This window comes from Castor canadensis, chromosome 12 (genome assembly GCF_047511655.1).
Source record: "Castor canadensis chromosome 12, mCasCan1.hap1v2, whole genome shotgun sequence".
NCBI lineage: Eukaryota > Metazoa > Chordata > Mammalia > Rodentia > Castoridae > Castor > Castor canadensis.
In genome coordinates this window covers 80,163,564-80,180,438 of record NC_133397.1, presented here as the reverse complement: position 1 = coordinate 80,180,438, position 16,875 = coordinate 80,163,564, and the positions used below count along the sequence as shown (strand labels likewise).

At 40.2% G+C, this 16,875-nt stretch overlaps 1 protein-coding gene, 1 long non-coding RNA gene and 1 pseudogene across 6 annotated transcripts in view; 1 reads left to right on the top strand and 2 right to left on the bottom strand.

Moving 5' to 3' along the window:
- Window positions 1-16,875, top strand: part of LOC109676984 (uncharacterized protein C2orf92-like) — a 177,610-nt gene that overhangs the window by 11,694 nt on the left and 149,041 nt on the right. The window lies entirely within an intron of this gene.
- On the bottom strand, window positions 3,266-4,232 carry LOC141414730 (high mobility group protein B2 pseudogene; annotated as a pseudogene).
- On the bottom strand, window positions 10,960-16,551 carry LOC141414862 (uncharacterized). The gene is made up of 3 exons (XR_012439802.1): window positions 16,237-16,551; window positions 15,099-15,181; window positions 10,960-14,299 (listed from the first exon to the last, which is right to left on the bottom strand). It is a non-coding gene; the product is annotated as an uncharacterized lncRNA (long non-coding RNA).

The window sequence follows — 16,875 nt, the reverse complement described above, 5'->3', positions numbered from 1 at the left end:
GAAGTTTTTATTTATTTATTTATTTTTTTTATGCCTCCAGTACTTTTTGCTTTATTTATTTATTTATTTATTTATTTTTTTCATTTTTCTTTTATTATTCATATGTGCATACAAGGCTTGGTTCATTTCTCCCCCCTGCCCCCACCCCCTCCCTTACCACCCACTCCACCCCCTCCCGCTCCCCCCCCTCAATACCCAGCAGAAACTATTTTGCCCTTATCTCTAATTTTGTTGTAGAGAGAGTATAAGCAATAATAGGAAGGAACAAGGGGTTTTGCTGGTTGAGATAAGGATAGCTATACAGGGCATTGACTCACATTGATTTCCTGTGCGTAGGTGTTACCTTCTAGGTTAATTCTTTTTGATCTAACCTTTTCTCTAGTTCCTGGTCCCCTTTTCCTATTGGCCTCAGTTGCTTTAAGGTATCTGCTTTAGTTTCTCTGCATTAAGGGCAACAAATGCTAGCTAGTTTTTTAGGTGTCTTACCTATCCTCACCCCTCCCTTGTGTGCTCTCGCTTTTATCATGTGCTCATAGTCCAATCCCCTTGTTGTGTTTGCCCTTGATCTAATGTCCACATATGAGGGAGAACATACGATTTTTGGTCTTTTGGGCCAGGCTAACCTCACTCAGAATGATGTTCTCCAATTCCATCCATTTACCAGCAAATGATAACATTTCGTTCTTCTTCATGGCTGCATAAAATTCCATTGTGTATAGATACCACATTTTCTTAATCCATTCGTCAGTGGTGGGGCATCTTGGCTGTTTCCATAACTTGGCTGTTGTGAATAGTGCCGCAATAAACATGGATGTGCAGGTGCCTCTGGAGTAACAGTCTTTTGGGTATATCCCCAAGAGTGGTATTGCTGGATCAAATGGTAGATCGATGTCCAGCTTTTTAAGTAGCCTCCAAATTTTTTTCCAGAGTGGTTGTACTAGTCTACATTCCCACCAACAGTGTAAGAGGGTTCCTTTTTCCCCGCATCCTCGCCAACACCTGTTGTTGGCGGTGTTGCTGATGATGGCTATTCTAACAGGGGTGAGGTGGAATCTTAGCGTGGTTTTAATTTGCATTTCCTTTATTGCTAGAGATGGTGAGCATTTTTTCATGTGTTTTCTGGCCATTTGAATTTCTTCTTTTGAGAAAGTTCTGTTTAGTTCACATGCCCATTTCTTTATTGGTTCATTAGTTTTGGGAGAATTTAGTTTTTTAAGTTCCCTGTATATTCTGGTTATCAGTCCTTTGTCTGATGTATAATTGGCAAATATTTTCTCCCACTCTGTGGGTGTTCTCTTCAGTTTAGAGACCATTTCTTTTGATGAACAGAAGCTTTTTAGTTTTATGAGGTCCCATTTATCTATGCTATCTCTTAGTTGCTGTGCTGCTGGGGTTTCATTGAGAAAGTTCTTACCTATACCTACTAACTCCAGAGTATTTCCTACTCTTTCTTGTATCAACTTAAGAGTTTGGGGTCTGATATTAAGATCCTTGATCCATTTTGAGTTAATCTTGGTATAGGGTGATATACATGGATCTAGTTTCAGTTTTTTGCAGACTGCTATAGGTTAATTCTTTTTGATCTAACCTTTTCTCTAGTACCTGTTCCCCTTTTCCTATTGGCCTCAGTTGCTTTAAGATATCTGCTTTAGTTTGTCTGCATTAAGGGCAACAAATGCTAGCTAGTTTTTTAGGTGTCTTACCTATCTCTCCAACATTTTATCTGTGTAGCCCAGTCTGACCTCAAAATCTTGACCCTTATTGCTCCTGCTTCTCCAGTTCTGAGGTTCAGGTGTATGCCACAACACCTGGTAAAAAGTTAAAATTTTCATGAATTCCAGTGTACATATTTTTCTTTTGTTGCCTGTCTTTGTCTTCATATCCAACATCATTTCCTTCATATCCATGAAAGTTTTGCCCCATGTTTTATTCTAAGAGTTTTATAATTTTAGATCTTACTTTTACATATAGGTCTTGATCCTTTTTTCTTCCTGTAGATCGGATTCAGGGCTTCACCCATGCTAGTCAAACTCTACCACTGAACTACATCTCCCATGTTTTGATTCATTTTGAGTTAAATGTTGTATATAGTGTTAGATCAAGTTCCACATTTGTTCATTTGCATGTGGATATCCAGTTTTCTCAGCACCATTTGTTTTTCCATGTGTAATGTCGGTTCCTGCAAGTTTTAGGTGTTGTCCACTCACGAGTGTTCATACAGTGCCAGTGTGTCTCAGTCCTTAAAAACGTCCCTTAGCTCCTGCATATTATTATGCAATTGCTAATTGCTTGATCATCTTCTAAGTACAAATGGGCTTATCTTCTATCTTCCTCGACCTCAAGGACTCAGATGTGTAGTGGTCAAGTTAAACTAGGTTTGAAGTCAATTTCATAATTTTTTGTAAGGAAAGAGTCACATTTTAAATTAGTTATCATATTTGTCTTGATATAATCTGTGATATTTGGTTTCTAGGGCACTCAAAATTAGAAAAATGGTGGGCTGGTGGTTTGGCTCAAGTGGTTGTATGGCTGCCTAGTAAGCCCTCAGTACCACAAAAAAAAAAAAAAGAAGAAAAAACCAGAAAGAATAATATAGTAATTAGAAAATTTCTATTGAGATAACAATGTTGGGTTGAATCATTTGAATTTATTGTTTTGTAGGTAAAAAATAACCAAGCACCTACATCTTCATATGGCTCAATTTAGTATGTTTGAAACATCCCGTGGTCTCTGAATAATTGTACGGGTCTCACTTCCAAGTCCAGGCTTTTTCTCTGGTTTCATTAATTTGTTTCTTTTCTTTCTTTAGGTTAGTTAGTTGGCTGAGGGTTTGTCTATCTTGCTTATCTTTTCAGAGAATGAACTCTGTTTCATTGATCCTTTGTATTGTTCTTTTAGCCTCCATTTCATTAAATTACAACCTAATATTTATTACTTTATTTAATAAATATTAATATACTTCTACTGATTTGGGTTTGGCTTGTTCTTGTTCTTCTGTGACCTTGAGGTACGTCATTGGTTATTTATTTCAGATTCCCCTGGTGTTGAACATAGGCACTCGTACCTATAACCTTCCCTATTGGAACTGCCTTTGCTATATCCTACATGTTCTTTTTTTTTTTAATATACATAATTTTATTATGAATTAAAAAAAACCCAAAATGCAACATCCTAAAAAAATTAACTACTGGTACTCATTCTTATGAAGTTTGCTGTACAACCATACAAGAAATTAAAAAAACTATTAAATATTTAGGAACTATAACATGAAAATCTTTAAAATCTGTTTGTATATAGTAGCCCCCAAAAAGCTACCACCTGCATTTAAAAAAAGTATTTTCTCTACAAAGAATTTTACCAGCTATACAAAAATCTGTACAGTTTTTATACTGAAGCTAATATTGAACAGCTACGTTTCGATTCACATTCTTAGCAAAACAGTTCCCTGTGCACACATGCACATTCCACATGCATCATTATATGACAGCCATTTATTCTTCATCTTCTTCCTCCTCTTCCTCATCTTCTGGTTCATTCTTCTTCTTTGAGCCTGTTGGCCTGCAGGAACCTTATTTCCTGCTTCATTTTTGCCCTTGGCGTGGTATGCAGCAATATCCTTTTCATATTTCTCTTTTGCTTTAGCTGCTTTCATCTCATATGGCTGTTTATCTTTGGCTGACTGTTCAGACCACATTTCACCCAATTTCTTTGCCATATCCCCAATGGGCGATGTTCAGAGAAAAACAGGAAGAAGGCAGATGGTTGTCTTTTCAGAGCATTGGGATCTTTCTTCTTCTCTTTCTTATCTCCCTTGGGAGGAACATAGTTTTTCATCTCCCTGTAGTAGTGGGCTTTGTCATTTTTTGCCATATCTTCGAACTTTGACTTTTCCTTTGCACACTTGGTCTTCCATCTGTTTGAGAACTTCTTGGAGAACTCATGAAGTTGACAGAGGACTCGGAGTGGTTCTTGTGCTCCCTGTGGCATATCTGCACGTTTGAGGCCACCTTTCCCCATGCTTGTTGGGGTCTCTATTGCCCATGGCAGTGGCCTGCTTCTCCTCAGAGTCCCGCAAAGCAGTCAGAAATGACAGCGATGCTGCTTCACAGTCTCCTATGTGTTCTTATAAATTGTGTTTTCATTTTCATTTGATTTTAGGAATTTAAAAAAATTTCTTTCTGATTCCTTCGGTGGCATACTGACGATTGAAAGGTGTTCTGTTCAAGCTCCATGTATTTATCTAGTTTCTCTTGCTTCTAATTTTATTCCACTATGGTGTGATAAGATACAAGAAGTCATTTCAGTTGTTTTGAATTTGCTAAGACTTGTTTTATGGCCTAAAATGTGATCTGTTTTGGTGAAAGTTCCATGGACTGCTGAGAAGAATATGTATTCTTCAGGATTGAATGGAATATAGTGTAGATATCTGTTAAGTCCCTTTGACCTATGGTGCAGTTAACTCTGAAGTTCCTTTTTGTCTGGATGATCTATTAATGTGAGTGGAGTGTTGAAGTCACCCATATTAATGTGTCTGTATCTATCTATGTTCTGTCTGGGCCTTGGTATTTCTCCATACACTGTATCTGCCTAAAACAGGGAACTCAAACACAATAACTATATTGCAATAAAGTTAGAAAAGTAAGGAACTAAATATTTATTGGAGGGATTCCAAGATGGCGGCTAGAGGGAGGAAGCAGAAAGTGTGTTTCCTAAAGTATAATCCTGGAGACACGCTGGAGATACACATTACAGGAAAAACAACTGAGAAGAGGTAGAACTTTGACTCCTCCACACCCCCAGCCCACACATAGCATCCCCACTTCACATTAAATGGAGAAACCAAGAGGGCTCCTGCGCTACTGCCAAATGCCAGTGCACAGCCCGCTTGGGAAGATGCAGACCACAAGGTGAGCTAAGTGGTATGAAGTACCCCCACAGACAACCCTGGGCCAGATCAGCATAGCCCCTAGACAGACCAACCCCCACCCAGGGAAAAAAGAAAAAAAACCTGAATAATAAGCAATAAAAACAAAAAAGACACGTAGCAAAGAGGGCAGGTGCCCTGAGTGCCAGAGGGGGGGAGGGGCAATCCTTCACGGAACTGTAAATAAACAAGCCGGCTGGAGAAGGCAGGGGCGGCGGCACATGCCCAGCAACCAGGAGCGGGAAAGCTTGTAAAAGTGGAAGTAGGAGGAAAACTCCACAGGAGGGGGGGGAAGGCCCACTTCCCATGAAACTGTAAATAAACAAACTGGCCTGAGAAGGCAGGTGCAGTGGCACCTCCCCCAGTGTGCTTGGAAAGGGGAAAGCTTGCAGCAGTGGTGGTCATGCCCAGGAGAACTCTAAGTAAACAAAGCCCGAGGAGCTAGGTGAGTGTTAAGCTCACTCCTGAGAGCTGCATAAATAAAGCCTCCAGCAACAGCAGGCTGACAGCAGCAGGCAGGTGAGCCACAGCCTCAGATAGACATTCACAGAACTATCTCCAGACTCTTTTTTTTTTCTCCCTTCCTTTGATGAGACAACGACTGAACTACACCTGCATGCTGAAAAACTTACTGAAACTGTATTGCATTTGAACTTGGGACACTTTATGGTGTTTTTTTTGTTTTGTTTGGTTTGGTTTGGTGTTTTTCCCCTTTGATGAGACAACGGCAGAACTACTTCTGAGACACCATCTCCAGGATTGGAGGCTGAGGGACAAACACCAAGATAATTAAGATTGAAACTTTATTGCATTTGAACTTAGAGATTTTTTTATTTTTATATTACTTTTTTTTCTCAATCCTCTCTCTGTCTCCCTAATGCCTGTTCAGCTTACTGTTGATTTGTACACTATCTCTCCCTGTTTATATCTTTGAAACTTTTTGTTTGTTTGTTTTGTTTTTTTTTTCGCTTGTTTTTTATTTGTTTTTCCCTCTTTCTTTACTTCTTTGCTTTCCCTCTCCTCTCACCCTCCCATTGTAAATATCACCATTGTTATTATTACAAGCTAGAAAATACTTAATTGCACATAGTACAGGGACAATAATAACACCAAGGGCAATGATAGGAAGACAGAAAAAACAGGGAAACCAGTTTCCCCACAGTAAAAAATTAGTACAGGAACCAGAGGGAAATGAAGAAAACAGATACTCAAATCCAGACTCCAACAAAATGAAGATAAACAATGCCAAAGAAACCAATAAAAACCACAAGAATAATCTAAAAGAAGAAATACTACAGGTACACAATGAGAATTTTATAGAGATGATACTGGATATGGTCAACCAAAATGTACAGGAGACACTCAAGAAATTCCAAGACAACAAACAGAGAATTTGAAAAAGCAAAAGAAGAAATAAAGGAAACCATAGAAGCACTGTATAAACACCAAAGTGAAACAGAGAACACGATGAATAAAGAGATAAATGAGCTCAGGACAAAAATAGACAACATTAAAGAGGAAACAACCCAGGATATGGAAAAACCTCAGAAAAAAGAACGAAACAGAATAGCAAAGCAAAACAGAAGGCCGATCCAGAAGAATAGAACAAGCAGAAGACAGAATTTCAGAACTCGAAGATGAAATGGTAATTAAAGGAAAAACTGAAGAACTATTAGTTAAACAACTCAAGATTGGTGAAAAGAAAATGCAAGAATGCACCGACTCCATCAAAAGACCAAACCTGGAAATCATGGGCATTGAAAAAGGAGAAGAGGTGCAAGCAAAGGGCATGCGTAATATATTCAACAAAATAATAACAGAAAATTTCCCAAATCTAGAGAAAGATATTCCCATACAGATGCAAGAGGCCTCCAGAACACCAAACAGACGAGATCAAAATAGAACTACCCCACAACATATCATCAGTAAAACAACAAGTTCAGAAACTAGGGAAAGAATATTGAAGGCTGTAAGAGAGAAAAAACAAATAACATACAAAGGTAAACCCATCAAAATCACAGCAGACTTCTCAACAGAAACATTAAAAGCAAGAAGAGCATGGGGTGAGATCTTCCAGGCACTGAATGAAAATAACCCCAGGATACTCTACCCAGCAAAACTATCATTCAAAATAGGTGGAGCAATAAAAGTCTTCCATGATAAGCAGAAACTAAAACAATATGTGACCACAAAGCCACAGCTACAAAAGATTCTTCAAGGGATTCTGCACACAGAAAGTGAAACCCAACATAACCATGAAAGGACAGGCAGCACCAAACCATAGGAAAAGAAAAAGCAAGAAAGTAGAGAGTAACCTCAACTTAGGTACACACAATCAAACCTTCAAACAACTAAGACAACTAAATGACAGGAATCACCACATACCTATCAGTACTAACACTTAATTTTAATGGACTTAATTCACCCATCAAAAGGCTCTGCTTGACGAAATGGATTAAAAAGGAAGATCCAACAATTTGTTGCTTACAGGAGACCCATCTCACCAACAGAAAAAAGCATAGACTTAGGATGAAAGGTTGAAAGAAGATTTACAAAGCCAGTGGCCCCCAGAAACAGGCAGGAGTAGCAATACTTATCTCTGACAAAGTAGACTTCACTCCTACATTGATCAAATGAGATAAAGAAGGACATTCCATACTAATAAAAGGGGAAATAGACCAAAAGGAAATAATAATTGTCAACCCTTATGCACCCAATGTCAATGCACCCAATTTCATCAAACATACCCTGAAGGACCTAAAAGCATATATTAACTCCAACACAGTGATTGTGGGAGACTCTAACACCCCATTATCATTAATAGGTGGGTCATCCAAACAAAAATCAATAAAGAAATCCAAGATCTAAAATATACAATAGATCAAATGGACCTAGTTGATGTCTACAGAACATTTCATCCAACTTCTACACAATATACATTCTTCTCAGCAGCCCATGGAACCTTCTCCAAAATAGATCATATCCTAGGGCACAAAGCAAGCCTCAGCAAATATAAGAAAATAGAAATTATACCATGCATACTATCTGATCACAATGCAATAAAACTAGAACTCAACAACAAAAGTAAAGACAAAAAACATGTAAACAGCTGGAAACTAAATAACTCATTACTTAATGAACAATGGTTCATTGATGAAATAAAAGAGACAATTAAAAAGTTCCTGGAAGCCAATGAAAATGAAAACACAGCCTACCTGAACCTATGGGAAACAGCAAAGGCAGTCCTGAGGGGAAAGTTTATAGCCATGATTGTATATATTAAAAAGACTAAAAAATCCCAAATGAATGACCTAATGATACATCTCAAACTCCTAGAAAAACAAGAGCAAGAAAATCCCAAAACAAATAGAAGGAGAGAAATAATAAAAATAGGAGCTGAAATCAACGAAATAGAAACCAAAAAAAAAAAAAAAACAAAGAATTAATGAAACAAAAAGTTGGTTCTTTGAGAAAATAAACAAGATCAACAGAACCCTGGCAAACCTGATGAAAATGAGGAGAGAAAAAACCCAAATTAGTAGAATCAGGAATGCAAAAGGGGAGATAACAACAAACACCGTGGAAGTCCAGGAAATCATCAGAGACTACTTGGAGAACCTGTATTCAAATAAATTTGAAAATCTTAATGAAATGGACAGATTTCTAGATACATATGATCATCCAAAACTGAACCAAGTGGAAATTAATCACCTGAATAGATCTATAACACAAAATGAAATTGAAGCAGCAATCAAGAGTCTCCCCAAAAAGAAAAGTCTAGGACCTGATGGATTCTCTGCTGAATTCTATCAGACCTTTAAAGAAGAACTGATACCAACCCTCCTTAAATTGTTTCATGAAATAGAAAGGGATGGTAAACCGCCCAACACATTTTATGATGGCAGTATTACTCTTATCCCAAAACCAGGCAAAGACACCTCCAAAAAGAAGAACTACAGGCCAATCTCCTTAATGAACATTGATGCAAAAATCCTCAATAAAATAATGGCAAACTGAATCTAACAACACATCAGAAAGATCATGCACCACGACCAAGTAGGCTTCATCCCAGGAATGCAGGGGTGGTTCAACATATGAAAATCAATAAATGTAATAAACCACATTAACAGAAGCAAAGACAAAAACCACTTGATCATCTCAATAGATGCAGAAAAAACCTTTGATAAGATCCAACACCATTTCATGATAAAAGCTCTAAGAAAACTAGGAATATAAGGAAAGTACCTCAACAACATAAGAGCTATATATGACAAATCTTCAGCCAGCATTGTACTTAATGGAGAAAAACTGAACTCATTCCCTCTAAAATCAGGAACTAGACAAGGATGCTCACTGTTTCCACTCCTATTCAACAAAGTACTGGAATTCCTAGCCAGAGCAATTAGGCAAGAAGAAGGAATAAAAGGAATACAAACAGAAAAAGAAATTGTCAAAATATCCCAATTTGCAGATGACATGATCCTATACGTTAAAGACCCAAAAAACTCTACTCAGAAGCTTCTAGACATCATCAATAGCTACAGCAAGGTAGCAGGATACAAAATCAACATAGAAAAATCATTAGCATTTCTATACACTAATAATAAAAAGCTGAAAAAGAATATATGAAAACAATTTCATTTACAATAGCCTCAAAAAAATTGAAATACCTAGGTGGAATCCTAACAAAAGATGTGAATGACCTCTACAAGGAAAACTATACACTTCTGCAGAAAGAGATTGAGGAAGACTATAGAAAGTGGAGAGATCTCCCATGCTCATGGATTGGTAGAATCAACATAGTAAAAATGTCTATACTCCCAAAAGTAATCTACATGTTTAATGCAATTCCCATCAAAATTCCAATGACATTCATTAAAGAGATTGAAAAATCTACTGTTAAATTTATATGGAAACACAAGAGGCCATGCATGAATAGCCAAGGCAATACTCAGTCAAAAGAACAATGCTGGAGGTATCACGATACCTGACTTCAAACTATATTACAAAGCAATAACAATAAAAACAGCATGGTACTTGCACAAAAACAGACATGAAGACCAGTGGAACAGAATAGAGGAGCCAGATATGAAGTCACACAACTATAAGCAACTTGTCTTTGACAAAGGTGCTAAAAATATATGATAGAAAAAGACAGCCTCTTCAACAAATACTGCTGGGAAAACTGGTTAGCAGTCTGCAAAAAACTGAAACTAGATCCATGTATATCACCTATACACCATCTTGTGGTCCATGTCTTCCCAAGCCATCTGGGAGCTGGCATCTGGCGGCAGCACGGGAGCCCTCCTGGTTTCTCCATTTAACGTGAAGTGAAGATGCTATGCTCATGCTGGAGGTGTGGAGGAGTCAAAGTTTTGCTCTTCTCAGTGGTTTTTCCTTGTAAGGTGTATCTCCAGAGTCTCTTCAAGATTTTACTTTAGACTTACAATATAATGTGGCATCTAAACAAAAACGTAATAATCATACAGACCTATGTCAATATTAGTACAGTGATTATACTGCAATAGTGGTCTCTCTCTCTCTATATATGTGTATAATTATATATATATATGTGTATGTGTATATATATATGTACACATACACATATATATATAATTTGAATATTTGGAAGCTTTAGCTGTGCTGTCAACTTTGGAAAAAGTATCTCAGTTTACTGTGTTGAGTTGGCATTGTACAGAAATAAATGTACATATTGGTCTAGAAATATTAAACTTAATTTTTTCAGGGGTAATGTCTTTTATTAAATATGTAAGGTCTTATCTATGTGGGTTTGATTACAAAAACTAATAAAGTGTTCTTTAAATAATAAAAAAATTAATTGTATGTTTATAATTTTAGTATATATTTTAACCAAAATGTAAATTTTAGCAACAGAAATTAGCTTTACATCTATCAACATTCAGAAATGATAAGAAGAAAGAAATGCTATTGTTATTTGATCAGTATATATTATAAACATATACTAAATTTCACATTGTTTCTTCATCTATGTATAAATATAAGTGTGAATTAAAATGAAAAGTTATGCAATCATTATGTATCAATTAAAATAAAAAATACATTTTAAAAAGATTTTACTTTAGGAGGCACGCTTTCTGCTTCCTCCTCTAGACGCCATCTTGGAATCTCCAGCTAAGTTAATTCTTCTTGAACTAATCTTTTCTCTAGTTCCTGGTCCCCTTCTCCTATTGGCCTCAGTTGCTTTAAAGTTTCTGCTGTAGTTTCTTGCGTTAAGGGATACAAATGCTAACTAGTTTCTTAGGTGTCTTACCTATCCTCATATCTCTGTTGTGTGCTCTCGCTTTATCATGTGATGAAAGTCCAATCCCCTTGTTGTGTTTGCCCTTGATCTATTGTCCGCATATGAGGGAGAACGTATGATTTTTGGTCTTTTGGGCCAGGCTAACCTCACTCAGAATGATGTTCTCCAATTCCATCCATTTACCAGCAAATGATAACATTTCGTTCTTCTTCATGGCTGCATAAAATTCCACTGTTTATAAATACCACATTTTCTTAATCCATTCGTCAATGGTGGGGCATCTTGGCTGTTTCCATAGCTTGGCTATTGTGAATAGTGCTGCAATAAACATGGGTGTGCAGGTGCCTCTGGAGTAACCTGTGTCACAGTCTTTTGGGTATATCCCCAAGAGTGGTATTGCTGGATCAAATGGTAGATCAATGTTTAGCTTTTCAAGTAGCCTCCAAATTTTTTCCAGAGTGGTTGTACTAGTTTACATTCTCACCAGCAGTGTAAGAGGGTTCCTTTTTCCTTGAGGGGGTCTTGATTGGCCTCAGGTTTGGCGATTGTCCAATGCTGGTCAGAATTTTCCGTGAAGGCTCTCTTGAGCTGGGTATTTTGGATCCATGGGCATTTTCCAGCTACCTTGACAGCTGTGGGAGTGGACAGAATCACAGTATATGGTCCTTTTGGTGAAACTGATCTCACATTGTTCTCCAGGGAAGGAACCTCTCATTATCATTCCTGGCTCAATCAAGGGTGGTCCTTTTTGGTCAACCTGTTGGCATACATTGCATCTTCCAGTGAAATCTCGGCCAGGATCTCTAAGTTGTGGATAAAGAACCATTTTCTTAAAAGTTCAGTTAATTTTGTGGATCCTAAGTGAGTGGTGTCATGAAAGTCCTTTATGAGTGTGTGTCCCAGAGGCTGGGGGAGAAATATTCTTCCATCTGGCAACATTTTCCATCCAGAGGGGCTTGTTTTTAGTTGGAGGTTCCCCCCTAATTTTAGGTCTTGTTCTGTGTAATTTGGTCATGATGGCAGAGCTGGAGGGTGTGTCAGTAAGATCTCTAGAGGCCCCACTGGGTTTATGGCAACTGTTCTTGCAGCTTGATTGGCTGATCGGTTTCCCCTTGCCTCAGGGTGGTCCCCCTTTTGATGATGATGGCACTGAATAATGGCCACCTTTTTAGCAAGTTAGAGGGCCTCTAAGAGGGCTAGAATTTCTTGGGCACTTTTAGTATCCTTACCCTTGGAGGTAAGGAAGCCTCTCTCCCTGTATAGGGCTCCATGTACATGGGCTGTTGCAAATGCATATCAGCTGTCTGTATATACAATAATAACTTTATCTTTACCATACCTTAGACCTTGGGTCAGGGCGATTAGTTCAGCCTTTTGGTCTAAGGTCCCATGTCCAAGTGCCTGGGCCTAGATGGTCCGGTCCAGGGTGACTACTGCTGCCTTACATACCTTATTCCGTTGATCACAAAGCTGGAGCCATGGGTGAACAGTATCTCATCTGGCTCATCCCAGGGAACATCAGTTAGGTCCGGTTGAAGGCTCTGGATGTTTTCAAGGGTTTCTAGGCAGTCATGAATGGGGTTCCTTGGGGTCATTGTCCAGAAGAAGAGTGGCGGGGTTAAGAGCAGCAGTCTTTAAAACTTTACTGTTTTGATCTATCAACAGAGCTTGATACTGAGTTATACGAGCATTTGTCATCCATCTGTCTGGTGAGGCTTTTAAAAGGACTTCTATTGCATGGGGAGGCCACTAGGTGGAGCTCTTGCCCCAGAGTCAGCTTATCACCTGTTTTTCCAGTATAGACGTGGTAGCGATGGCTCTCAGGCATATTGGCCATCCTGCTGTGACCAGGTCTCATCTCTTTCAGAGGTGTGCAACTGGTCTTTTCTATGGCCCCAAGGTCTGAGCCATGCCGCTTACTTCAGCTACAGATAGGTAGAAGGGCTTCTGGATATCTGGCAAGGCAAGCGCTGGTGCTGACACCAATGCTTGTTTCAGTTTCTTGAAAGCTTGTTGTTCTGTCTCAGTCCACTCTAGGGGGGGCATTTCCCCCACTGGTGTTTGTGTACAAGGGCTTAGCTGTTTCTGAGAAGCCAGGGATCCAGAGTCAGCAGTATCCAGCAGCACCCAAGAATTCCCACATCTGTCTTTTAGTTTTTGGTGGCGGAATTTTGAGGATAGCCTCAATACACCCCTTGCTGAGAATTCATTTTCCCTGGGTCAGATCATAGCCCAGGTAAGTAGCCGAGGGGGTACACAATTGGGCTTTTTTAGCTGAGATATGGTACCCTTTGTCTCCCAGATCTTTAAGTAGATCCTCAGTGGCCTCTCTATAGTCAGTTTTGGTTTCAGCTGCCAATAAGAGACCATCTACATATTGCAACAGGACTGTCCCCGGGTGTTCTGCTCTGAATGGTATAAGACCTTGGCTGAGGGTTTCATCAAACAGGGTAGGGGAATTTTTGAACCCCTGTGGCAGTCTTGTCCAGGTCACTGGCCAGAAAATCCCTCCTCTGGATCAGTCCATTCAAAGGCAAAAATAGGTTGGCTCACCTCTGCTACTGGGAGACTGAAGAAGGCATCTTTCAGGTCCAAGACGGTGTATACTTGGTGGCTAGAAGGTAAGAGGCTGAGGAGAGTATAAGGATTGGGGACTGTAGAATGGATTGTTTCTACTCTCTTGTTTATTTCTCTTAGATCTTGGACAGGACAATAGTCATTAGTGCCTGGCTTTTGGACAGGTAAGAGAGGTGTGTTCCATGGTGAGCGGCATGGAACCAAAATTCCCATTTCATTCAGCCTCTTGATATGAATGGCAATGCCTCTTTTTGCCTCCATGGTAATAGGGTGTTGTTTAACTTGTATGGGCATTGCCTATGAAGTAAGTTGGACCACGATTGGGGCATGATGATTTGCTAGCCCCGGTGGGTTAGATTCTGCACATACACGGGGAATCCTTTTCCTGAGTTCAGACAGGTAGAGGGTCTCTGAAGGGTTTTGTTCTGTCGTAGAAGATACTCTTCACTTAAGGGACAAATCAATAATAATTTGATAGGAAGTTGGCCTTGGGTGTCCAGATAAGTTTCTTCTTCCTGGAAGGAGATGGTGGCTTGTAACTTGTGTAGGAGGTCTCAGCCCAACAAGGAATAAGGACAGTCAGGAATCACCAGAAAAGAATGGGTTATAGTCCCTCCTCCTAGGTTAGTAATTCGGCCTTCTGACTAGTGGTAGTCTTGTTGAGTTCCTGTGGCCCCTTGAATAGACAGTTTTTCTTTAGGTAAGGGGCCCTCTGGTCTTTCAATAACCAAATATGCTGCACCAGTATCACATAAGAATTTGACTGATTTGCCCCCCAGCTGAAGGGTAACCATGGGCTCGGGGTGGGGGGGGTGGCAGTGGTAGGGGGCCCCGTCACTCCAGTTGGAGGACCTTTTGGTTCTCTCCTTTTCTATTAGAGTACTCATTTTTCCAGTGTCCCTTTTCTTTACAATAAGCACACTGGTCTTTTTCCAGTGGGGCTCTACGGTTTCTTGCAAGCTGCCACTTGGCAGAAGGCCCAGAACTTCTTGAGGGCCTGGAGGTGGGAGCTTGCAGAGCTGCCACCATCACCTTTGAAAGCTTTTTGGCCTGCCTATCTTCTGGCGTGTCTCTATTATTATAGACATGTTGTGCTATTTCTGTTAATTCTGATAATAACTTTCCTTCAAATCCTTCCTGTTTTTGTAACTTTTTCCTAATGTCTGGGGCTGACTGAGAAACAAAAGCAATATTTATTGCTCTTCTATTTTCTGCTGCCTCTGGGTTTATAGGAGTGTATGTCCTATATGCTTCTAAGAGGAACTCCAGGAAGGCTGCAGGGGACTCGTCTGAACCATGTATAATCTCACTCACCTTAGACAAATTTGTGGGTTTCCAGGCTGCAGCTCGGACTCCCATAAGAAGGAACTGACGATAGTTGGCAAGAGTCTCCTTACCTGCATGGAAATTTGGATCCCAGTTAGGATGAACTAAGGGAAAAACAGTTTCCAGAAGGTCCTTTTTTCCAGTGGGAGTCCCGTCCAGGCCCTGGACATGTTTTCTGGCTTCCCGCTGAATGCAGTATTGCTCTTTAGCTGTGAAGTGAGGCTGTAAGAGCTGTTGGCAATAATTCCAGGTAGGCTGGTGGGTGAAAAACATGGTCTGAAAACCAGTTATAGAGATCAGTGGTTGAAAAGGGCACATAGATTATGAAAGGGGCCCCATCTCTGGGAGTTTGTCATAATGGGGGAATAGGGGCTGAGGGACCAGATGGGGGGGCGCTGCTGCCAAGGGTCCTGGCTCCTGGGGCTGATATGAAGATCTGCTCCTGGTGTGTGGCAGACTGAAGACTCGGCTTGAGTCCTGTGAGTTGGTGGGAGGGTAAGGGGGAGGTGAGAGAAAATCATTGTCCAGTGAGGCATCCTGTAGGACAGCTTTTTTATTTTCTGGACGAGCCAATGATGATTGTTTGGGGGCCTTAGCAGAAAGGAGAACCTTTGAGCAGCCTGTGCCTCCTTTTATGTACTTTTGTAGCCAGGAAGGCTTTTCAGATAAGACTTCAATCCAGATCCGAATGTAGGGAATCTGGTCAGGGTGGCCAGGCTGTCCCATGACGACCCATTCCACCCGATAGGCTGTAGGCAAGTCAAAGGTCCCCTCAGCAGGTCATCCCACATCAAATGAATGCCAATCTAATTCACAGAATTTTCTTAATGTAAAGATGTCACAGGAGGCCCCCAGGCCTGAAGCCTTTTGTTAGAAAGAAGAAAAGTTAGCATACATTGCAAGGGGCTGGAGGTAGACGAAGATTGTCCCATGGTGCAGTTCCAACTGACCTCTGGTCATTTGGGGTGGTCCAAAAATGTTAAACACGAAATGACAAAACAGACGCACAGAACAAAGACAATGACTTGTGGCCACACAGAACCAAACCAGACAGACCAGGGGTTGGGGTGATGCCCAGGATTTGGGAAGTAATGCTGCGTCCAGCCTTGCACTGAATCCTCCTTACCTCTGGAGGTTTTCCTGAACAGATAACTCTCTGCTGTGAGGATTGATGTCTCTTGACTCCACTTGTCACTTGTGAGGGTAAGGAAGTATGTCCTGGGGCTGAGGAACGTCTCTCAGCGGCCGCCCCTTAGGGCCTCCACCCCATCGGGCTCCATGGAGTCCTAAGAGATCAAGACTCTACCAGTGTCTTGGGGTTGTTAAAAGGATCTCGCTGGGGCCTCCAAATGTTATGGGTAAAATGAGACACAACCACCCAAGAGAGACTTTAAGGGAGAGTCTTCATTAGCCAGCTGGTGACTGCTCTGACCAACAGGTCGTTAGGTCTCAGAGCAGCCCCTCTCTAGTTTTTAACAGGGTTTATAAAGGCGAAAACCACATCCTGTTCGGCAATCTTTTCAAAGCAAGCTAGTCCCAAATACAGAAGTGAAACAATAGCTGTTAGCTAAAAGCATGAGTGAACACAATCATTTAACTGCATCCCTACTTTAGTGTTTTTGCTGAAAGCTGAAATGGCACCTGATCCTAAGATGGCTTCCCTCTGGCTAAGTCATAAACCATTTTATTATAAGGAGATAAAGAGTGAATTTTCTATCACTGCCAAAGCTAAAATCTTGTTCCTCTCACTGGCTGAGTCTATAGC